Source organism: Canis aureus, chromosome 33, assembly GCF_053574225.1.
Source record: "Canis aureus isolate CA01 chromosome 33, VMU_Caureus_v.1.0, whole genome shotgun sequence".
NCBI classification, from domain to species: Eukaryota; Metazoa; Chordata; class Mammalia; order Carnivora; family Canidae; genus Canis; species Canis aureus.
Genome location: NC_135643.1, coordinates 28,636,351 through 28,660,480, shown reverse-complemented (window position 1 = coordinate 28,660,480; position 24,130 = coordinate 28,636,351). Strand labels below are relative to the sequence as shown.

At 38.8% G+C, this 24,130-nt stretch overlaps 1 protein-coding gene across 10 annotated transcripts in view; it reads right to left on the bottom strand.

Moving 5' to 3' along the window:
- SGMS2 (sphingomyelin synthase 2) overlaps positions 1 to 24,130 on the bottom strand; it is a 130,203-nt gene that overhangs the window by 93,171 nt on the left and 12,902 nt on the right. For 6 of the 10 annotated variants that reach the window (XM_077882225.1, XM_077882227.1, XM_077882226.1 and 3 more), the window contains 2 exons: positions 8,519 to 8,686; positions 5,295 to 5,413 (listed from right to left, as the gene is read on the bottom strand). The gene's annotated coding sequence lies outside the window, so the exon portion shown is untranslated. Of the gene's footprint in view, positions 1 to 5,294; positions 5,414 to 8,518; positions 8,687 to 23,579; positions 23,599 to 24,130 lie in introns of those variants that run through there. The other 4 variants (XM_077882222.1, XM_077882224.1, XM_077882223.1 and 1 more) reach the window with 2 other exon arrangements.

Below are 24,130 nucleotides of genomic sequence, written 5' to 3'. Positions count from 1 at the left end.
CATACTCAGGATCTTAAGTAATTCGAATTAATTTGTGGAAACATTCTAAAGGGTACAGTGATGCAAAATGATTTCTTGAGTGTCATGATTTGCCAATTATTTAGTCAACTAAGACTATGGGGCCCTTTGCCTGTAGCAAATGACCTCTTGGCCACGTAATCTGACCATGGATTCCCAGGCATTGTCTGTTGATAGCAGAGTTCTCTGGCACAACTGGGCTTTCATCAAGGAGACAGTGAAAGGAAAGCAGCCTGCTCTTCTCATCTCCACCTATTTCCTGGCCTCCAATTCCACATTATCTTGACCAGACTGTGGTCATTTTAAGTAAAGAACCGTCATGATCAATACCCTCTGCTATAGAGCGGATGAGGACAGGGAAGCAAATATTGCATTTGTCAAGGAGGTCACTGGTGTCCTTTGCCAGAGCAATTTCAGAGAAGCAAAGCTTCTGACCTGGAGTTTACTCCTGTACTACTTGTTAAATCAGAGATTGAGTTAACAGCTGAGAGTGAGAAAGGTAGGATCTTGATAGAGGGTTTTCAGAGAGAGAGAGATAAAGATTGGAGATATCTGCTTTCAGAAATGAGAAAGGAAGCTGGCAAAAGATAAGTAAAAATTTGCCAAGGTTGAGAGCCAAGCTGAGGATGGAGCTCGTAAATATATAATGAAGTTAATCAGCAGAATTATATCTTTAACACAGCTGTGCCAGGACACCTGAGTGCTTGAGAAGAGGCAGTTAGATGGTTTCATCTAGGACCAGAACCAGGAAGAGCCAGTTTAGTAGAAGGGTACACTGGTGAGGTTATTAAGGCATTGTTTACTCAGAGGAGGGATAGAATTTGAACTTGTTAGAATATGAGCTCTGCCTTATTTTCTTGGTCATTGCTATATCTCTGGACCAGCAGTCTCTAACCTTATCTGTGGATTAGAATCACTGGGAGAGCTTTAGAAATCCCTGAGGCCTAAACTACACCACAAACCACTTAAATTGGAATTTCTGGGTGGGTCCCAGGCACAGTATTTTTTAAATTTTTAAAAATATTTTATTTATTTATTCATGAGAGACACAGGGAGGCAGAGACATAGGCAGAGGGAGAAGTAGGCTTCCTTCAGGGAGCCTGATGCAGGACTCAATCCCAGAACCCCAGAATCAAGACCTGAGTCAAAGGCTGCCGCTCAACCACTGAACCACCCAGGTGCCCTGGCACAGTATTTTTTTTAAAGGTCTTTGAATGATTCAGTGTACAGCCAAGGATGATAGCAATTGGTCTAGAACAATATCAAATAAAGTAAAAAACCTATGAAATTTAGTTCTGTGAATGAAGGAATGGAATCAGATCAGAGAGGCCCTAAAACTAGAGATAGTGGAGACCAGGAAAAGGGATAAATCCTGAAGTCTCCATGAACTTGAAGTGCAGGTTTGAGGCTGCTGCTTTCAGAGAGAGAGAGACAGATTATAAATTTATCATTTTGGAGTGGGCACAATTGCAAGGGATATTATTTAACCCAATGCTGGTCAAGGGAACTTTTGGCATAAGTCCCACAGAGTGACGCTTGCTACTGTAGTGGTAGCTAGAGATCTGAAGTTAGTGTGTTGGAAGGTTTGTGGAATTAAATGTCAAGGCTACACAGGGGATTGCCAGAGAGGAGGGCAGGAAGACCTGATGTTCATGGCTCTCAGGTTGGACGTTGATCTCAAGTAAACTGGTTCTGACTTGGACTTCCTCCTGTTAGCTTCATGACCCCCAAATTTATGTTTTTCAGCAAATTCTGCAGGCCCTCTGAATCTGAGATCACCTTTGATTCGCTGGGACTACGTCCACCTGATACTAAGACAAACATACTAAAGACTTAACTGGGAATTGGTTCATTAGTTTTCCTATTTCCAAGAGAGTATCGAGTGAAGGCATTGAAGGCTGGCAATGCAGAGTCATAAAAAGTGGGAAGTGCTGTCTAAATTCACTTCCTTTACCTATGATTTTGCTTGAGGCTATTCTGATGGGGCTTCTAGTGAACAAAGATGGTGCTGGAAACAAAACCCATAAAACTCTCTCCTCCCCAAAACCCATAATGGTCTAGGAGAGAAATATGGAGGCAAATAACCTCTAAAATGTCATGTCTTCTTATTTGAATAAGATATTTATTGCTTACTTATCTTATCACAACCCAGGACTCCTGTATCTGATTATGCCGAGTCACATTGAACTCTCGTGGTGAATTAAATGACTGGGGTGGGTTGGGTTCCCAGGAAAAAGCTAAATACACCCTCTTCATTGCCCAATACCCAAGTTGTTTCTAGAGGAACTATTTTTAAGTAGTTGGATAAAGTATGGTCAGGTGGTGAAGAAGTTGGTAACTCATTATTTCATTTCACTAAGTACTTGCACTTCTCCCAGTGAGGTAAACATTAACTTTCTAGATGGAAAACTGCAGTCCTAATCATCTCTGCAGCACTCCAGTCACATGACATATCTGGGGGCAGCTCCAGATGGCAGCATGCAAAACAAATGGTATGAGCCTCAAGCAGTATTTGATTAAGAATTGTTCTCTTTGTGGGAAACAATCAGCCCTCAAACCAGCAAACACTGGTGAACTCTTAAGGGCCTGCTGCCCTGGCAGGATGTTTTGGGAATTTGCAGGAGAACAAAAAATTCCCCTCACTTTGGTAGGTGAGAGGTGAGCCAAAGAAATGGTCACGGGAGAATCTATGTAAGTCAAAAAGAGGACTGCAAACTGAAATCAGGAAGTGCTCTCCAAAGTGGCAGGACCAAGGAAGCACATCAAGTCTCTACATCCCACTGTCACTACCCTGTCCCAGGCCACTACCTTCCATCCCTCACTTAGAACCTAGAACGGGCAGTAGCTTCCCAAAGATTTCCTGCCTCTGGTTTAGGCCCCTCCAGCCCATTCCATGTTCTTGCAGCCATCAGGCTCTTTCTAAAGGTGACTCCCCTACCTGAGCCCATTACATGACATCTCGTTTCACCCAGTTCTCAGGATGAACTACAACTCTGAGAATAGCTGAAAGGTCTATTAGGACTTGATTTCTACCTACTGCTCTGATTTTAAAGCTTGCCACTTCCAGTTGTCATTCTTCACTATCTGAAACTTCCAGTTTGTTTAAACCAGTGATTTCACCTGTCTGAAAATTGTCTTCCACTTCTCTTTTGGGCTAACTCATTCAATTTAGATATTCTAGTGGGTGGTTGTATAGCACCCTAAACTTCACGACCATAAGTTATTACATCCCTACAGCTGTTTAATTATCTGCCTTTATTGCTGAACAATGTTAGTTCACACTGAGTGTTTAATATTCACCACACCCTATTAAGCATTTTCCTTAGCATATCTTTGGTGATTCCCACAACAATCCTATGAGGGAGATGCTGGATTACAAATAATTAAACTGAGGCTTAAGTGAAGTTGTTTGCTTAAATCTTACAACTAGAAAGCCCCGTAGAGTGAGATGTTGGTCTTACCTATCATTTGATTCCTAGCAACAAATGTATACCTAGCCTTTAGATGTAACTAGCACTTAAATTGCATTTAGAATACACTGGCCATGTCACAATCTTGTATATCAACAGCATGAGGAAACTGAGGGATAATGGTTAAGCGACATGCACATGGTCACACAGCTAAGTAGCTAGGCTGGGATTTAAACCTAACCATCTGGCTTCAGAACCACTGCACTGTTTTTCCTTTGCATGAGCAGAAATATTAAGGCAATGAATGAAACAGTCAATAAACCAAAGCAAATTGGGCCACCATTTAATAAAGCAATTCGTTCGTCTTAGGACTGCTCCCCTGAAATCTTTCACAGCACCAACAACAGAAGGATGAATATACAGTTCCTACAAAATGAAGACGTGTTTAAAAGAAAGAATTCTTTTTTTATCTGGTAGCATCCTTGTTTTACTGAGTAGTAATTTTTTTTAAAATCAACTAAAATTTCCTTCCTTTTTTTTTTTTTTTTGCACTGAAATATGTACTCAAATAACATTCTCCAGAGAAAATGGGGAGAGAAATCCAATAGAATTATGGTGAAAAGTTGAAGTCAACTAGCTATACTGGAAGAGAGCTGCTGTGGTCTAGGGAGAAAGAAAAAAAAAAAAAAAGAATGGAAAAATCCTTGCAGTTCCTAACAAGGCAAAAAGTTTAGTTTGGCCTTGTCAAGTACAAATAGAACTTGGGTGGCAGAGAGAAAAAAGCAAAGGAATGCTTTCCTAGTTGTGTTTTTCTCCCTTCCCCAAATGGAAAATTTTATTGCTGTTTTTCTGATTTCTGTATTGTTTTGGTGGTTTCTACCACAGTGAATTGTTTTAAAAGATCATCTCAGCATTTTTTCCCTCTTCATAAAATAGAAGAAATTTGAATTAATGGGAAAACTTTTCTTTTTGGAGGATAATGACTTGGAGTATATGAAGGCAAGAGGATCTCTGAGTGAGGGCCTCTCTCCCAATTGTCAAAAGATATGTCCCTGCAGATGTTGGTAGCTCCCATGCAGGAACCTCCCAGCAATTGTCACAAGTTTGATGCTAGAGCTTTATTTGACGTGGCTACTATATTTTTTTTAGAGACAGGAGACAATGGTTGTAGACTAGTGACGTCAACCTAGAGACAGAGAGAAGTTCCCCGATGAGGGGTAGGATTTGTGGGTGTGTAAGAGGTATAAAAAATTAGGCAGTTGGATGGATGAGTCCGAGGAGAGGGGAAGCCTGGAAATACTAATCTGGGAGTGGAAAATAGTTAAACCTATAAGAATTTGATGAAATTACCCAAGACAAAGTCACAACTAGGAAAGAGAAGATCCAGTATTAACACCTGGGAAACTCCAACATTTTGTTCTCATGGAGAAACCAATAAAAGAGGTGGGTGATTAGAAGCAGTTATGCGAGAGAAAACCAGCAGATGTTTGGAGAGGAGTGGGGCATGAAGATAGAGATCAACAGTATCATGTCCCACTGTGCTGGGTAAGATACATTTAGAAGAGCCCCCACCACACTGGCAATAATAGAGATACTTGCCAACCTTGGCAAGGACAGTTTTATGGGGAGATGGAAACCAAGGTAGAGTTTGCCAGAATGGCTTGAGGATATACTGGGGGACTGCATCTTAAAATATTTCCACCAAGAAAGAAAAGAGGAACAACAAAAGATAATAAACCACAAGGTCAAAATTAATGGGAAAGGAGGCAATGGCAGATAAGGCCATGTCAACACATTTTTGGAAAATGGAACGCATACGAAGTAGAAGCTGACTTAGCAGGGCATGCAGCATATATACCTAGATACCTGGGCACAGTAGCAGAGTTGAAGAATTTTGATGAGAAACAAGTCAGTTTGCCATGTAGAGCTCTTTAGATGTTCTGCACTTGGATCCAGCAGATACTTCAGAAGGTAGAGGTGAGTATCTGGATGAAAACAGAGATGTTGGTTGAAAGTTTTTATGCAATGATTGAGCTTACTGGTCCCCTTCCTTACATGACCCAGCCAGCAGACTACATTCCCATATGCTACCAGCCTGCTCAAGGAATCTTATTCTCTGGAGAAACTGGGTTAGAGAGAGATTCTTGACTTCAGGACACCTAGTCCAGTGAAAGGACAGAACAAGGCACGGAGTTGTAAGAATGTGGGTAGAATGAACATTTTTGTGCTGAATTATAGTTCTTAGACTCTTTTCTCTGCTACACTCTCAGAATTCTGTCAATAGACTGGTAAACAGATTGGAGGATTCTTCTCTGGAGAACCTAAATTAACCCTAAGACTGACAAATACTGATATTTTTCAGATTCACCCAGTGAAAAGGTACTGCCTTAGTCTGCTCAGACCACTATAATAAAATGCCTAGACTAGATGGCTTAACCACTTATTTATTTCTCACAGTTTTGGAAGCTGGGAAATCTGATGAAAGGCCTCTTCCTGGCTTACAGAAAGCTAGTTGTGTCCTCACATGGTGGAGAGAAGGATTTCTTTCTCTTCCTCTTCTTATAAGGCTATCAAGCTTATCCAATTAGGACCCCATCCTTATAATGTCCTTTAACCTTAATTACCTCCCAAAAACACTATCTCCAAATACAGTCACATGGGGTTAGGGCTTCAGTGTATGAATTTTATTTATTTATTTATTTATTTATTTATTCTTTTATTTATTTATTTATTCTTTTATTTTTTAATATTTTATTTATCCATTCATGAGAGACACAGAGAGAGGCAGAGACACAGGCAGAGGGAGAAGCAGGCTCCATGCAGGGAGCCTGACGTGGGACTCGATCCCAGGACTCTGGGATCACATCTTGAGCCAAAGGCAAAAGCTCAACCTCTGAGCCATCCAGGCATCCCATAATATATGAATTTAGAGGGGGATACAATTCAGTCCACAGCAGTAAGTAAGAAATAAATGTCGATTGTGTCTTTTAATACATTTTCAGATTGATGATAAATGCAAGAGGATCCATTAGAAGAGTGAAGAGGTTGTTATGCCCCAAGCCTTTCTAGAGGGCAGCCAACCTCTCCCAACTAGAACAGAAGACAGAGGGCTTATGGAGGGAGGTCTCTAGGTGAAAAATGGTATGAATGTGTTCAAATGTTTGGGAATATTTATTCATAAAGGTTCAGTAGATCTCTTGGAAAGAATTTAAAATAAAATAAACGGTAGACATATGCGAAGCTAAAGAAATGGTAGTTTTGACTCCAGGAAAAAAGAAAATGTTGTATGAAAAGGAAATATTCATTATATGCAACTTGGATTGAACAGTGAATATTTCCTGGATATAGTAATGTAAATGATTGCTGACAGCCAAAAATTGTAATAAAGCTATACTGAGAGGACGAGGAAGGAAAAGGATGTATGTGTGTGTGTACATCTCTCATGACATACTTCAACTTCTGTAACAGGAAGTATAGAGAAAATGTTTAAAATAGATCAATAAATAGCAGTATAATAATATAATTTTAAATACATAAATAATTGCTAGTAGAAGCAACATGAAAGTTGGAAGTGGTTTTTACTGTGAGTAGGGTGGCGAGCAGGATTGTGGACTGGGTAGGGCAGTGTTATTAGTGTTTACTAAAGCCTTTTAAGTACTGGCTGGATATTTAAAAACTGTATGTATATACTGGATAAAAATCAGTTATACATTGTAGCTTTTTAAAGTACATTGAATGAGGGACACCTGGAAGGCTCAGCGGTTGAGCACCTGCCTTTGACTCAGGGCATGATCCTGGAGTCCTGGGATCGAGTCCCACATTGGGCTTCCTACATGAAGCCTGCTTCTCCCTCTGCCGAAGCAGTTGGGGCATTTCTGTGGCACTGCTCTGTGGAATCCTGTGATCTCTCAGAATCAGTGTCCTCACAAGAAGATGTCTATTGCAAGAGAAAAGAAAACCCAGTTCCATGCGTGATATAGCTTCAAGTCGTGAGGACTGAATTCCATAGGAGAAGTAAAAAGAGTGATTTCCTACCTCTGCCCCTCTTGAGAAAAATGGTAAGAGGCCCACAATAGCTTTCTGTTGGTATCTTTGTCCAGACCCTGTGTGGCAATAATTATAAGGAGGCATAGAATAGTTCTTGTGGTCAAAGCTCTACAAGAGTATCATATGTAAGGATACATTTTATTACACTTGAGTGCCTATAACCATAACAATATGTTGTAAACATACACTGTTTACCTTCTGAACATTAATGAAACTACTATATTTGTTCAGAAGAACAACCAAAACTATAAAAGATTTCAAAACAAACCTAAAAAGCCCCTAAGGGAAATGACTTAGTTGGCCTGTGGATCATTATCTAATGATTTTTAAAGATTACGTTTTAAATTATTTGGCATCCTATGCTTCTCCTGTTCCCAGCATATTTAAAAGAATGATAGATCTGCCAAGTTTAATGTAATATAATCCATTATAAAAATTACTGAACTCAAATGCTATAGGCAGGGCTAAGCACAGGTATGTGCTTATCCATTTTGGAGAGAGGTTGTGATAACCAATATAGGAAGAATCAGCGTACCATATCCAGAGGGATATTTCATATGTATTCCCCAACAGAGATCCAACTGTCAAGTTTTCCATGATATTGTCATATTAATATGTTGGTAGATGAGTAGAGGCACTGCATCGTTTAGCTGCAGTGCATAGTTATACCACCCTAGAAGAGGGAGACTCAGATGACTTCAGGGACCAGGCTGGTAAATCAGATGGGACTGATGTTGGGACCCAAGAGTACATGTATTAAATTAAACCTACACTTGTATAGTAATCCCTCCTTATCCATGGAGGATACATTCCAAGACCCCCAGTGGATGCCTCCAATCACCAATAGTACCAAGCCCTATATATGCTATGTTTTCTCCCATACATACATACCTACGATAAAGTTTAATTTATAGATTAGGCACAGTAAGAGATGAACAACAATAACTAATGATAAAATAGAACAATTACAGCAACATACTGTAATAAAAGTTACATGAATGTTATCTCTCTCTTTCTCAAAATAGCTTATTTACTTTACTTACCCTTTTCGTGATGATGTGAGATGATAAAATGCCCATGTGGTGAGATGAAGCGAAGTGAAGGCCACAGTCTGTCATGACGTAGCATTAGGCTACTATTGACCTTCTGATGATATGTCAGAAGGAAGATTATACTACTTTCAGACCATAGTTGACTTGGGGTAACTGAAACTGTGAAAAGTGAAACCATGGATAAGAGGAGGAATGCTGTACATACATATACACATATATGTACCAGCACATTATGCTCGCCAAACAAGAGTCTGTTGGTCACATCTTTCCTAGGGGCTGCCAATTTGTGGTCTTTGCTTAGCTGTAGGACTACTACCCCTGTACAAACTCTAGGATCATAACTGACCTTCAGAGTCTCTAGGATTTCTGACTCTATCCTGGAGCAGAATTGATTTAGGCCTAAAATTAATTAAGTTAATCCTAAATAATTGCCTATCCTTCAAGTCCTGCTCAAACTCTACCTCATCCATGAAATTATCCCTTTCCCCCTCTGAAATGTAGCCTTGTCTTCTGCTGACCTTGCTTTGTATCTCTGTTACAACAATTCCACTGTCCTTTACTGCAATGGTTTGGTTATGTGTCAGTGTCAGCCTGAATGGCCCAGCCTTACCTATGAAAACTCATATAACTCTTAGTAAAATTTAATGGAAGGAATTTCTTAGTATTTTAACTGACATATAGAAATTACAAAAAATCCTGTATCTGTGACCAAACCAAAAAGTATCTCCCCCTACCAGAGTAGTTTCTCCATATTTCCCAAACTAGTGTTCCTCAGAACATTAATCCCAAGAGATACTTCTTGAAAAGTGCTCTGTGGCCAAATGCTGAACTCCATATCCTAATGAAGAGTCATAAAGCACATTGGCATTGTAAAAGCTGTGAGAAGATCAGAAGAGACTAAAGAAATGTTTACTTTTTTCATCAAAGATTAGTTTTATATATTTGACCATGAGATCTCTTTTTTAATAGGGCTATTTAATGGATTGCTCTCAGAATGTAGTCTTTGCATAGGCAGGGAGGACAGACTCTCGCTCCAGGCTGCCTACAACCCAATCCTCACCATTCATTGTCCTTGGGTAAATTACTTGACTGCTTGAGGACTAAGCTTTTTCATCTGTAAAATGGGTATAACAACAGTAAGACATACCCTTATAGGGCTGCTATGAAGGTTAAGTGAGTTAATATATGCAAACTATGTGCCTCTGCCTAGATTTGGAGTTTAGATTAGAAAATCAGACCTTCAAATTCAACAATTGAAATATAAGATGCTGGTCTAAATGTTTGCTTTGCTACCAATAAAAGCTGTTTAGAGAAGGAGCCGTGTTGGTGGGTTTGCTAACATGATCCAACACCTCCCTGCCTTATCCACCCCCACTTCACCCACTTTGATTCAAATGTCTCAGTCAGAGGCCAGGAAGGATATGCAGTCTTCCCTTGTAGGGGCAGAGTAAGCAAGGTAAGTGTCTGTCTTGGTATATTAGTGTGCTAGGGCTACTGTAACAAAGTATCACAAGTGAGGTGGCTTAGAGCAATAGAACTCTACATCTTACAGTTTTAGAGGCTAGAAATCTAAAATCAAGGTATTGTCAGGACCACTCCCTCTAAAACCTATAGGGAGGAATCCTTCCTTGCTTCCTCCAGTTTCTGGGAGCTCTGGATGTTCCCTGGCTTGTGGCAATGTAATTCCTACCTCTGCCTGCATCATCACATAGCATTCTCCCTTTCTCTTCATGTGGACTTCCCCCTATGTGTGTCCATCTCTGAGTCTAAATTTCCCCTTTTTATAAAGACATGGGTCATGTTAGGATAAAAACTACACTGAGGCTCTCATTTTAACTAGATTATCTCTGTAATCTAGACCCTATTTCCAAATACGTCACATGCTGAGGTATGGGGGTTAGGACATTGACCTATCTTTTTTATGGGGACACAGTTTAGCCAACAACACCCTGAGACCAGGTGTCTAAAATAGAGAAAATGGAACTGAAGATAAATTCTGAAACTTCTTCTCCACATCACCAATCAGAGACATAATTTCTTCTTGCCTGAGTATCCAGCTGTGCTCCCAATACTTTCTCTCTTCCTAGGGCTAGAAATTTACCCCTCTCCCTATGGAAAGTGAAGGTGTAGGGAAATGTACCTCCCCTCCCTGCCCTATTCTCAAAATGTAGCCCAAGGAAAACTTTTGGAATTAAATAGGTATTTTGGAACTGCTTGTGGTCCTGCCTTAAAATTTGTCAGTTTTGTCTCTCCTGGGCTCAAGGATATATCCGTGTGTATTGAAGAAAACACTGGTTACCTAGACACTGGAAGACTTGAGTACTCCTTGGTGTTGCACTTGGGGCCACCTCAATTGGCTCTGCCCTTGGGACCTATGTTCCTTGAGGCCTGAATTTTTTTTTTTTTTTGGACAATATCCTCATTAGTCTTAGAAACAACTTTTAGCAGCTAATGAACAATAATAATATGTATTTAGATTTTTACTAAAGTTTTGGGGGAGAGGATGGCTATTCAATAATGAGAAAAAAGTGAAGTTGCACATGGAGCAGATAGTGTTTCAAAAAGAAATGAATAGAATAAGTCAGGCATTTTAGTCCAGGGAGAGTAGCTAGCAAGTGGTAAATGTTTATGAAGTGCTTGACCTGTATTGGCTCACTCAATCCTGAGGCCTGATGGTGGGCTGTAGGATAGGGTAATCTGCCTTCAGACTTGCACTTTTAAAAACTGAGCTACATATCCTCTTCTGCATGAAATAGAGGATGTTGCTCTTATCATTTTGCCCTGAGAGAGGTTTGTCTAAGTTTTTCCACAGCATTTGATACATTTGGAATTATTCCCTCCCTTGATTGTGTGATCCTCTGGAACAGGAACTGGTCTACACTCACCTAATTCGCTGCCTGTCACCTTGCAGGTAAGTTTTTAAGTTGAACGACTAAATAATTTTTCCCAAAGAGTTCTTTGAGGATTTTTCTGATCCACATAGATATTATAGTCTTCAAAGTAAAGTGATTTATGAATTTTGATTACTTCATACCCAGAAGCAAAAATGTCTAGGCTAAGATTTATATTCAAAGAAGGGACATTATGTTGAACATCCTTTATCATTACTTATAGCTTTGCCCACAGTTTGATCAAGAAAGCCCAATTTCTTCTTGGATCTCTTCATGGAAGTGTCCAGGTGCTCAATGCTGGCGCCTTAGTATCTTCAGGCAACCTGCTGAGTGATCACTTGCATAGGCTCTTTCCAGACTCAGTGGGATAACTTGACTCTCGCCATTATCAGTAGAGAAACACAGGCTAATCTGGTGCCCCATTCAAACCCGAAGTTTATTTACATGGTGGATTTTAGAATCCAAGTAGTTGACTGACTTTTGTGTTATATTCTACTTCCTATAAAGCACCTGATTTCTTGAGCCCCCGAAGCACTGGCTGGGTCTAATAAATTCACAGAAGGAAATGCACATATTGAAAGAATCTTAAATCAAAATCTGATGGTAACTGACCTTGTGACTCACTTTGGGAAACGGAAGGGGAAAGAAGCCCTGGCTACATAAATATATTTTGCAAGAAGTTGCTGTGGCCAACTTCAAAAAGGTTTTTGGTCTGTGTTCTCCTCTAGTATTTTGATGGATTCTTGTCTCACATTTAGGTCTCCCAACCATTTTGACTTTATCTTTGTGTATAGTATAAGAGAATGGTCCAGTTTCATTCTTCTGTATGTGGCTGTCCAATTTTCCCAATACCATTTATTGAAGAGACTGTCTTTTTTTCCAGTGGATATTCTTTCCTGCTTTGTCAAAGATGAGTTGACTATGGAGTTGATGGTCCATTTCTGGGTTCTCCATTCTGTTCCACTGATCTATGTGTCTGTTTTTGTGCCAGTACCTTGCTGTCTTAATGATCACAGCTTTGTAATACAGCTTGAAGTCAGGCATTGTGATGCCCCCAGCTTTGGTTTTCTTTTTCAACATTCCTCTGGCTATTCAGGGTCTTTTCTGGTTCCATACAAATCTTAAGATTATTTGTTCCAATTCTCTGAAGAAATTCCATGGTATTTTGATAGGGATTGCATTGAACGTGTAAATTGCTATGGATAGTATAGACATTTTCACAATATTTATTCTTCCAATCCATGAGCATGGAATGTTTTTCCATCCCTTTACATCTTCTTCAATTTCTTTCATAAGTGTTCTGTAGTTTTTAGAGTATAGAACCTTTACCTCTTCGGTTAGGTTTATTCCTAGGTATTTTATGGCTTTGGGTGACTTGATGGGATGAGCACTGGGTGTTACACTATATGTTGGCAAGTTGAATTTAAATTAAAAAAAAGCCCTGGTTAATTAGCTATTTATTAAACCCAACACCCTTGTCCTTATGTTATTCTAGACAATTTGTCCATATAGAACAAATGTCAGAGCAAGGGGAAATGATGTATGCATGGGAAAATAGGTATGGAGGCTGGGTGAGGGCCAAGTGGTAGGAATGGTGGCAAAGAGTATGTCTCTTCTGTTTTCTAAACTCAAGAGAGGAAAAAATGGATATTACTTCTTGGTCTGGTGGATTCTGGCAGCCTAGATCTTCAAATATTTGTTCAGGAGCTTCTGTGTCTTAATTCAGTCATTCATTTATTTGTTAATTCATTAACTTGAATAATAAGCATGATTGTGTACCTATTATATGCCAGCTACTCAGTGGCAACCTTAGAATATAGAGATGAATGAGATCTATTGCCCATATTTCAGAGTTTAAGAAGAATTTAAATATGGAAACAGAGTAGATTGGAAACACCTTGAAGGCAGGAATACGACTTATTCATCAGGTAACACTGATACCTGACATGTTGACGGTACATAGTAGGCATTTAATAAATGTTGGTTGATCTCTTAATGAAGATATTGGTGATCCATTAATAAAGCAATTATCACATTCTGGTGTTAAATTGCAAAACACATGTAATACAGTCAAAGACTTCAATAAATGCCACAAAGTGATCTGCATGATAGTAATTTAATTAGATTTGCTGGTTGGAGAAATATCCCAACATAACCTAGATGGCATACATTCTTTAATATATTGAAACCTCAACTGTGCTACAGTGCTGCTGTGTTCTAACTAGGCTTTAAATGACTCATCCTGAGTTAAAAGTCTCAGGGTAGAGTGCTCTTCCTTAACACTAGCTCATATTTCATTCAGCTGTGGCTCAACCTGAGTGAAACAACTGATATAAAAAGGGCATCAATTGTTCTAGTTATCTCTGTGAAAAGAATAGCATGGCATGGGATGACAGTTGCTATGTGGACATTTATAACAGTGGTGTGTTTATATTCTTATTGATTTCTGATAGCACTTTAAAAATAGAAGCCATAAATTATGTATAGCCAAGACCTATTAGGAACTGCAAGGGAACTACACTTAAAACAAATGGCCCAAGAAATGTAAAGTCAGCTGGCTTAGAGTAAGAATTTCTAACAATAATTTATCTGTAACTGCTACTAGTCATGCTATGGCCTTACGAATGCTAAGGGGTATCTCTGGTGTGGCTACAGCCAGGGGTCAAGGACAAGCCGTGGAGAGTATACATATGACTTAGTGCCTGTCAAGGACTAGGAGTTATTACCGGGGGCTCTAGGATTATGCTTATCTCCATGGATGACTGCCTATAGAGGGCCACAAAGTTCCCTCCATGAGACTTTATAACTGAGCAGCATTCTCTTCATAACATGATATGGAAAGAAGAGCGTGTGATAGAGTTGCATGTGTCTTGTCTCAGCGCCAGTGACACTGCCAGCTTGAACATGCTTCAACTATGGCTTTCCCCATAGCTCATAAGGAGGCCTTGAGGCAACAGCTGTCCTGCAACAAAGTAGTGGCATGCTCATTAAACTCTCCTAGTCAAAGAACTCTGTGGATAAGGGATTAGACTTGGCACTTCTACAAAGTAGTCTCCTTGGAGTTCAGGGCCAATAACATACGACAATTTGAGTAGAGGCACTGCAAAGATTACATTCCTTAGCTTCACCTAACATTTGAAGACATGCAAACAGCTGCTGGGAGTGCTTGAATGCCTTCTAACTGTGCTAGTGGAGGAAAATGTCTAGAAGAAAGTGGGAAAAGTATACAATCTGTGTGGAGAACAGAGGAAAGCATACAAATAGCCTCTGACTATCATGCACAGGCACTTTGTGGCCACCTACCTGTACCTGGCGTTCTGCTAGCACCGGTCAGGGAATGAGCTAGTTGGTCTTCTGAAGGATGGTTGAATGACTGGGGCTGGATAACAATCTCTGAGCATGAACTGGCTCTATGACAATTAAAAGGCATGTCCTAAGCAAAAACAAAACAAAACAAAAAAAAAATTCAACTGATATTTATTTGTTTACTACATACTAGTTGCCAGAATTACAGAGGTGAGAGACCCAGATTACCTTGACAGAGTTTGCTATGAGCCTATTGAGAAAAAAAAAAAAAAGCTTTAAAACCGAGTCATAAAAATAAATACATACTTTCAAAAAGTGATATGTGTTCTATTTATTTTTTAAAAAATTTTTATTTATTTACTTGCCAGAGAGCACACAAGCAGAGGGAGTGGGAGTGCGAGCAGGGAGCCTGATATGAGACCTGATCCCAGGACCCCAGGATCACTAGCCGAGCCAAAGGCCAGACGTTTAACCAATTGAGCCACCTAGGTGCCCCATGATATGTGTTTTAAAAGAGAAGTACAGGATTCTTTGAGGCATGTTATAGTAGAGCCTAAATTAAATTTGGGCATTGGGGAAAGACATATTTTGAGGAAATGACATTAAGCTGAGAGCTGAGAGTTGAAGGCTGGAGTTGAACTTAGGAGAGAGAGAGAGAGAGAGACAGAGAGAGAGACAGAGAATGTGCCTGTGTGTGTGAGGGATAGAAGATAAGTACTGGGAAGATGGAAAGTATCCTGGGCAGAAAGAACAGCAAAGATCTTGTGGGGAAAGTCTGGCCCTTTTGAAGAATAAATAAGAAAGCCAGAATGGTTGTCGCATGGTGCCTGAGACAGACATGGGTATGACTTGAAGTTGGGGGTAGGCAGAGAACATGCCATTCAGGTTTCTTAGGCAATGTTGAGCATTTGTGATTTTTATCCTAACGATGGAGTGTGGTTGTTAGTGACCTGCAGTGGGCAAATGGATTGGGGGATACCCCAGCTACAGACCTGAATGATAGTGCTTCTCAGCAGTGTTTTTTTTTTTTTTTTTTTTTTTAAGGGATTATAGTGTCACCTTGGATGTAATGTGAGAGAAACAGGGTCACATTTCATAACACATTTTGTAGGTTATCAATGGTGGTGATAGTGGTTTATCAAGGTTGTGAGAAAACTATGCAATCATGCAAGAAAATACTTCATGTTAACTGATCTCCCACAAACTTTAAATGCCACGAGCACATGGGTAAACTTCCAAGAAGGAGGAGCCAGTAAATAGAGAGGGTCCCTCCTGAAAGGTGAGTCTGAAGACAGTTGTTCAACCAACATCCTGCTCTAACAGAACCTCTCCTTGCAAGCTGTTCCCTCCCACCCATCAGCTCAAGAAATAAAAGGGGAGTTTAAATAACTCATTCACTGACCCTTCTCCTCAGCTTGAAAATTTTTTTTCCTGTATGTTTCTTAGGAAAGAGTAACCAAAAAATACCAAGCTGCAAATCTTTAACACTCCAAAGAATGCCTATGGTGCTGCCCACATTTGCAAAGCCTGAGCTGGGATTTGTTTTTGATTAAGATCCTCACAATAATCCCAAGGAGCATGTACCTTATAAGATTTTTTTTTTTGTAAGTATGCAATTCAACATATTTTGCATTTCACCTGGGAAGTGATTTCTCTTTCTTTTAAGTTTGGTGTGTGGGAAGCATATGTATAATTATGTGTCAAAACCTACAATCCCAATGAATCAGGGAAAACCTATGGATTAGTAGAGGAAAGGGCTATCATTTCAAGGTATGTTTTTATGAGTTCAACCATTAAATATTTAAGAAGGAAGTTGTTGTCTAAAAGCATTATTTATAGACTATCACATAAAATATATGATCTATTGTTTACAGATATATTAGGTCAGAAGAATATTAAATTCTTGGTTTTAAGTAAGTATTAAAGATGACAACCGTGACTGCTATAGAATGAAACTGAATGGGTTGGAGAGGCAATGGAATAATTGTTTCAGAAGATTGAGAATGAGAACAAAAAAGTGCTAGGATTGCACAATATATATGAATTCCATACCCTGCTCAGTAGATGACTGACGGCCTCTACTCCTAAGGCAATAAATCTGAACTCATGCTTAACTTATTATGTGCCTTACTCTGTAGAAAAATCATTTCATTTTCCTCTCATTTGTATAACTGAAATGGGAAAGTAATAAATACATACTTGACAACCAGAAGTATGGCCACAAAGAAAAATGGTTCTAAAGTCTTGGCAGATGAGGGCTGGATTCATAGAACTAAGCAGTATGAAGTTTGAACAATATTTCTCAAGTCCTATATGCCACAGGATTGTGCAATTGACCTTCTAGAAAGCATAGCAGGCCAGTCTTAACAATGAACAATACAGACTCAGTATGACATAAAAGCTTCATCGTTACTAATTCTTGATTGTCCATTGAGTCGCATTTTATTTTATTTATTTTTAAAAGATTTTATTTATTTATCCATGAGAGATACAGAGAGAGGCAGAGACACAGGCAGAGGGAGAAGCAGGCTCCATGCAGGGAGCCTGATGTGGGACTCGATCCTGGGACTCCAGGATCACATCCCAGGCCAAAGGCAGGTGCTCAACTGCTGAGCCACCCAGGCATCCCTTATTTTATTTTTTTAAAAGATTTATTTATTTGAGAGAGAGTCAGTGAGCACAAGCAGGGGGATGGGCAGAAGGAGAGGAAGAGAGAATCTTCAAGCAGACTTCCCAGGACCCTGAGATTATGACCTGAGCTGAAATTAAGAGCCAGCTACAAAAAAAAAAAAAAAAAAAAAAGAGCCAGCTACTTAACCGGCTAAGCCAACCCAGGTAACTCCATTAATTCCCATATTAAAACTCCAGAAATTCCATACAGAGTGCAAGGGAAATGAGCACTTCTCAGCTGTGAACATGGCTCTAAGGGCAGAGGGTAAAATTCAGATTACCATTCAAAGCTTTATCAAGGTTGTGATAGATCCCCAAAGTTTGTACCACATTTTAGTTGTTTAAAAATTAATTTTTCTTTGCACTTACGTAGTTTTCAAGAAACTTAAGGACCCATTTAGGTATCATGCTAATATTTTAAGGAATGATCTCTAAAAGTGTTGTTCTAATGATTTATTAATTAGTATTTGAGAAGTGCTGGTAAAGAAGGAAAGGGTGCATCACTAATCACTGTTTTATTTAGCATTGCATAGAGATCCCTTCTGCTTTTCTGATTTGTGTTGGTGCTTTGTTTAGTGTTATAGTTGAAGTATATTCAAGTATTATTGAAATGGAAACACTATTTAATTTCTTTGTTGTATTGTCTCACTTTGTATGAGGATTCTTTATAATCTCCAAACAAGTTGTGAAGTCCTTAAAAATAAAAATAAGTAAATGCTGAGAGCATCAAGATATATAACTTCTTCAATAAACTGAGAGTTTCTGAGATAGTCATAATTAAGAAAAGAAACTTCTAGAATAGTAACTAAATATTTACTTTGTATGTCCTACGTGTTAATGTTTTACATATGTTAATAAATTGTAAAGCAGATGAAATCCAAAATTCTGTTAGTTACTTAAAAGGGCTTTGAAGAAAAAAATCTAGAAGCTGATTTTTTTAGTTATAGCAATTGAGATATTAGTTTTAAGTATACAACTGAAAGGCCCCATCTTCCTGCCTTCCTCCCACTAGCTGCCTTTATTTGAATATCCTTTATGGGACACTGAAAACCAGAGGAAAGGATACTTACTTGAAATGGTTTCTTTGGATTCTTTGGCAGAGGAAAAAACTTACTGCTTAAAATATCATGAATTCGGGAATCCCTGGGTGGCTCAGCTGTTTAGCGCCTGCCTTTGGCCCAGGGCACGATCCTGGAGTCCCGGGATCAAGTCCCACGTCGGGCTCCCAGCATGGAGCCTGCTTTTCCCTCCTCCTGTGTCTCTGCCTCTCTCTCTCTCTCTCTCTCTGTCTATCACGAATAAATACATCTTAAAAAAATATATCATGAATTCTTGCAGTTGAGGAAATAATAAATCCTTCTGATATGAACCATGGTCAGATATGTAATACATCTGAACCATTTTCAGATATGTAATACATTTCATTTGCTGAAACAGTAGGGCCTCATTAACAAATTTTTTTTTTGTGTGTGTGTGTGTGTGTGTTTATATTATGTTTATATTGTGACACAAAACAACATAAATTCTGCTAACTGTGGGAACTAGCTTCGATTAAGTTATTTTATAAGACTGCAAGGGGCTTAAAACTTTTTAAACTTTAGATAAAGCACAGTAACGTTACTGCTAGGCTACTGATTAATTTCAACATCTGATATTATGTTTCCTGCGAAGATCTATGCTTGGACTTTGGATTATAGACTTTCCACACCCCATACTTCTACATCATTTAGTTCTCTGGAAGTCATTTCATAGATTTCTAGAATCTATTAGAAGGAGGAAACTTAGTCCACTGTTTTATTTCAGGAGTTTTAGAAATTGAGGAGATAATCAGAAACTCAGTAACAAGTTTCTTTCATTATACTGTCTAAGGAGTTTTGACTCACACTTCTTTTCGCTCTTCATTTTCAATATTATTTCTGCAGGTTGTTTTGAGCAATAAAATAATAAAAGTCTAAAAATACAGTCTGTGTGTTCTGGGCAGTTTCTGTCTAAAGCAATTAGTAACATTCTGGGACTTGGCAGAGCCTTTCAAATGGGATTTGCCTCAGCCATGCTTTAAAGAGCAAACTAGTGATCAATGGTTTATTAAATACTCTTGGGTTTGTAAGCTCTTGAACAGCTTGGTCTACCTTCAGCTTGTAATTTACCTCTGGAACTTCAAATTCAGGTTTAGTTGTCATTCTGGATACAAATGAGTTGTGTAAATAACAGGTAAGGTAGAGACTACCAGCTGTTCACCAAGTTTTTTTCCATCCTTTTCTAAACTACAGAGTTCTGGGTGGGCCCATAAACCTCCCTAAGAAAACATAAATGGTAGTGATGTGTGCCATTTCCAGGTTCAGGCCCTGAAACAATTGCATGCACATGCCTCTTTAGACCATGGAGGAGAAGCAAGAATCGTTCATTCTTGCAGCTAACATTTACTGAGAGTCCACTCCCTGCAGGCAGCATTCTAAGTGCTGAGGATATATCAGTGAACAAGAAACGAGAATCCCTGCCTTTGCCCAATCCCAGCTTGAGCTCAGATGGACAATAAGAAAAGGTAAATAAGTACAATGTACAGTTTTCTAGGAACAAATGCTAAGGAGAAAAATAAGGCAGAGAAGGGAGATTTGAAATGTTGACTAGGTATTAGGCCATTATAGGAAATGAAATGAGACCAAACACAGGAATAGACAAGGCAACAGGGCAGGGGTGGGGCGGGGGGGGGGAGAGGGAGAAGCTGTTGCATTCTGGATGTATGTTGAAGGTAGAGCCAAGAGGATTTACTGAGGGACTAGATATGAGGTATGAGATAGGAAAAAAGGAAGAGTCAAGATTTTGGCTTGAGGAACTTGAGAAATGGTATTGCCATTAATTTAGATTGGGAAGACTAGAGGAGAACTTGGAGGGAAATATTTGGAACTTGGTTTTGGACATGTCAAGGTTGTACCCATTAGATTCCAACTGAAGTGTTAAGTGACCAGTAAAAATATGGTCAAAATAGACTAAGAGTATTTATTTGGAAATCATCAATATAGATGATATTTAATACTGCAAGACTGGGTAAGATCACCCAGGGAGTGAGTGATTTAGAAAAAAAGAGATGATCTGGGGTGCTTGGGTGGTTCAGTGGGTTAAGTGGCTGCCTTCAGCTCAGGTCACAATCTTGGGGTCCTAGGATCAAGCCTCAAGTTGGGCTCCCTGCTCAGCGGGAAGTCTGCTTCTCCCTCTCCCATCCCAGCTTATGGTCTCTCTCACTCTCTCAAGTAAATAAATAAAATCTTAAAAAAAAAAAAAAGAAAAGAAAAGAAAAGAAAGATAATCCAAGGACTGAACCCTGTACCATAACCTTTAGAAGTAGAGTTGATGAGGGAGAACTAGCCCTCCCAAAACTGAGGAGGAGAGGCATAAATAAATAAATAAATAAATAAATAAATAAATAAAAATAAAAAGTTAACCTGGTAAGTGTGATGATCTGAAAGGCAAATGAAGTAAGTTAGAAAGATGGAGGGAAATTTGATCCTTGAATAACTATGTAAAGCACAGCTGCCCCCTAATTCATCTGGTGAGACTGTTAAAGGAGAGAAAAATAGACTTCATTATTTTTAGTCCACTGAAGTGTTGAGTCTCTTCGATAAAAAAAAAAAAAATTAAACTTTTACCCTAACATCAGGCAAATAGCAAATAATATCATCAACTAGATCTTCAACAACAACAACAAAGTCAACATTTATAAAAATCTGAGATACTAACTTTGAAATGTGATGTACATGTGTGTACACGTGTGGGTGTCTTTGGAAGGGTTTGAACATTTCAATAATTTTTTTAAAAAACCCATATCATCTGGAGTCAACTCTAGTAGTCAACTCTTTTATGGTCTTAGATTTAGAGAAGGACTTGTATCTGGGTAACTAGAATCTACTTATACTTACATAGAGATAATGAGGATCTTTTCCACCTATTTTATAGCGGTGTTGATTTTGTATTCCCATAATCTTCCCTTTTGCCAAAGAATTTCTAGCATGTTCCCAGTGTTTTGCGGGATCTAAATGCTAAAAGGAGGGCAGCCTGGGTGGCTCAGTGGTTTAGTGCTTGCCTTCAGCCCAGGGTGTGATCCTGGGGACCCAGGATCGAGTCCTGCATTGGGCACCCTGCATGGAGCCTGCTTCTCCTTCTGCCTGTATCTTTGCCTCTCTCTGTGTGTCTCTCATGAATAAATAAATAAAATATTTTTAAATGCTAAAAGGTACTCCTTTTAAAACATGACAGAGAACTCAACAACAGCAATAAGAACAAAACGGAGTCAAGTTACAAATGCAAAGCTGACTTTATCAAATGCATGCAAAGCAAACCTTGAATAGGAGCCACACCTTTAGATCTGGCCAAAATGGAAAGATCCTTGGTTGAGAAATAAAGAGGAGAATAAAAAGTACTTTGTGTAGTAGATTGCCAAATTTCCTAACCTATCCAAGAACTGCAGATTGCTAGAATCCTATCCAAGAACTGTAGATTGCTAGAGGCTAGATGGCATCACATCCCTAAGTAAGAAGACCTGGGTTCCCATGTCAGCCTAAACTCACACAAGCTGAGGACCTTGGACTTCGGGGAAACACCAATATCAAGGTCAGGAACAAAACTGAAGGCCAAACAGGGAGCCCGTTCAGAATGCTAGAAAGTGGTATCTATGCAGGTTGCCAAGACTAAAGGGGCCAGAAGCATTTCCCAACACTGGGCTCCTGTAATCAGAAATGTGAAAGTCAGAGGAAAAGACCAAGGGCAGTCAGTGAAGTGCTTTCAAGGAAGGAATGTTCCAGGGAAATTGTCTAGAATAGGGATGAGCCTTAGGTGGGTGTGTACTCTTTCCATATGAAACAATAAAATCTGTCTCAGTTACATTGTTTCAGTCTTCTTTCACTTATACACTTATTCCTTCACTTGTTCAACAAGCACTCTGATGCAAAAGACACAGAACTAGGCAGTGAAGATAACACGGTAAGCAGAGTAGACAGGATTTCTCATCCTCGCACAATTTACAATCTAGCAGAGACCTACAGAATCATCCATTTAATTTACAAACAAATGGTGCTTAGTACTTGTCAGTTATATTGTTCTAACTACTTTATAAATATTAACTTCTTTAATACTCAACAACCCATGAAGTAGGTTGCCCTTGTTTTATAGGTGAGGAAACTAAAGTATAAATAAGTATAAATAAGTTAGGGTATGTTAGAGCAGGACTTGAATACAGGCAGCTTGGCATCAAGGTCCATGCTCTTAAGCATTTATTTACAAACTCTCATAAGTGTTCTCTAGGAAAAGTGTAGGGTGCAATATATATAATAGGTTATAACCAGGGGATCAGATGTAATTTGAGAAGAAATGAAACTAGAACAGAAATTCAAAAGAAGGTGTGTTCATTAGTGTTAAATGCTCCAAGTAGTTCAAGCAGTATGAAACTAAAAACAGAATATTGATATGTGCAAAAGGGAAGTCAGAGGCAAAAGTACTAAGAAAAGTTTCCGAGGATACATTGCTGCCAGCTTATGGTTAATTGTCAGAGCTTCTCAAAGAGGAATTTGTTGCTTTGTGAGGTGAGGAGTTCCTCCTTTTGTAGATTTCTTCAGAATAGGCTAAAAACTACCTACAATGGGATTATCACATAGTATGTGCTCAACAAATATATGTTTACTAACTGGTAAGGATATTATAGAGTGTTGGATTGTTAGACTAATTAAGATCTCTTCCAACCTTAAGATTCTAAATTTTAACTAATTCTGAATTTGTGCTAACAGTGAATTTAATTATGCTAAAGTTTTTCTTAAGACTTATCAAAATGGCTTGATATAGAAATTTATAGTGGGTGTAAGATTTTAGGGACTGTTTTAGGCAAATTGTTTTTAAATCTAATTTACATATAGTTAATGTGTTAATCTAAAACTGGATACTCTGTATCTTTTATTAATACTTTTGGCATGATTCCTGTGGTAGTTTAATATATATTACTATAGGAAAATAATAAAATTGTATTTATTTAAAGTAAATATATAGTCTAGACATTGATTTTGATCTTTCCCATCTTTCCCTAATTAGTTGTGTTAGTAGATAACTTCTAGAAAATGCACACAATGTCTGGCTATAACCCCATTCAAAGATTCACAGTAGATGTTATTCGATTAGTTTCCAAAAGATAATGTTTTGCTTACATTCTGAAATGTTTGCGTTTGTGGTATAACATACATTATAATCCTTGTCCCTCTGCTTGAAACTCTCTGCTTGGGGAAAGTGGCTATAAAGGACTTTCACTCTTTTGTTTGTTTGTTTGTTTGTTTTTTGTTTTTTAGGACTTTCACTCTTTTCCATATGCCTCCCAATTTCTGAAAACCATGGAAACTCTGGAAGGATCCTAGTGGTGGCTCTGATGTTTTAATATGTGACTTGGATACCTGACTGCCACTGTCACACTGTAAGGGAATCTGAAAGGCAAACAGAGAAATGTGAATCCCTTGTCATTTGGAGGGAGAAAAGCATATTGGATAGAAAAAAAATTTTTAAAGTGGATTAATTTCATGGCACTCTTGGAACATTTAAAGAAAACAAATAATGACACAACGTAGCTGGTCAGTCCTCCATTTAGTTGTTCCTGCTATGCCAGCATTAAAGAGCTAATCTTAAAATGTCTCAGTGGTACTGTCTGAGGTAGCAATGGAAGGGTTCCAGAATGCAGACTCCGAATGTGCTTCAGGCTAAGACAGCT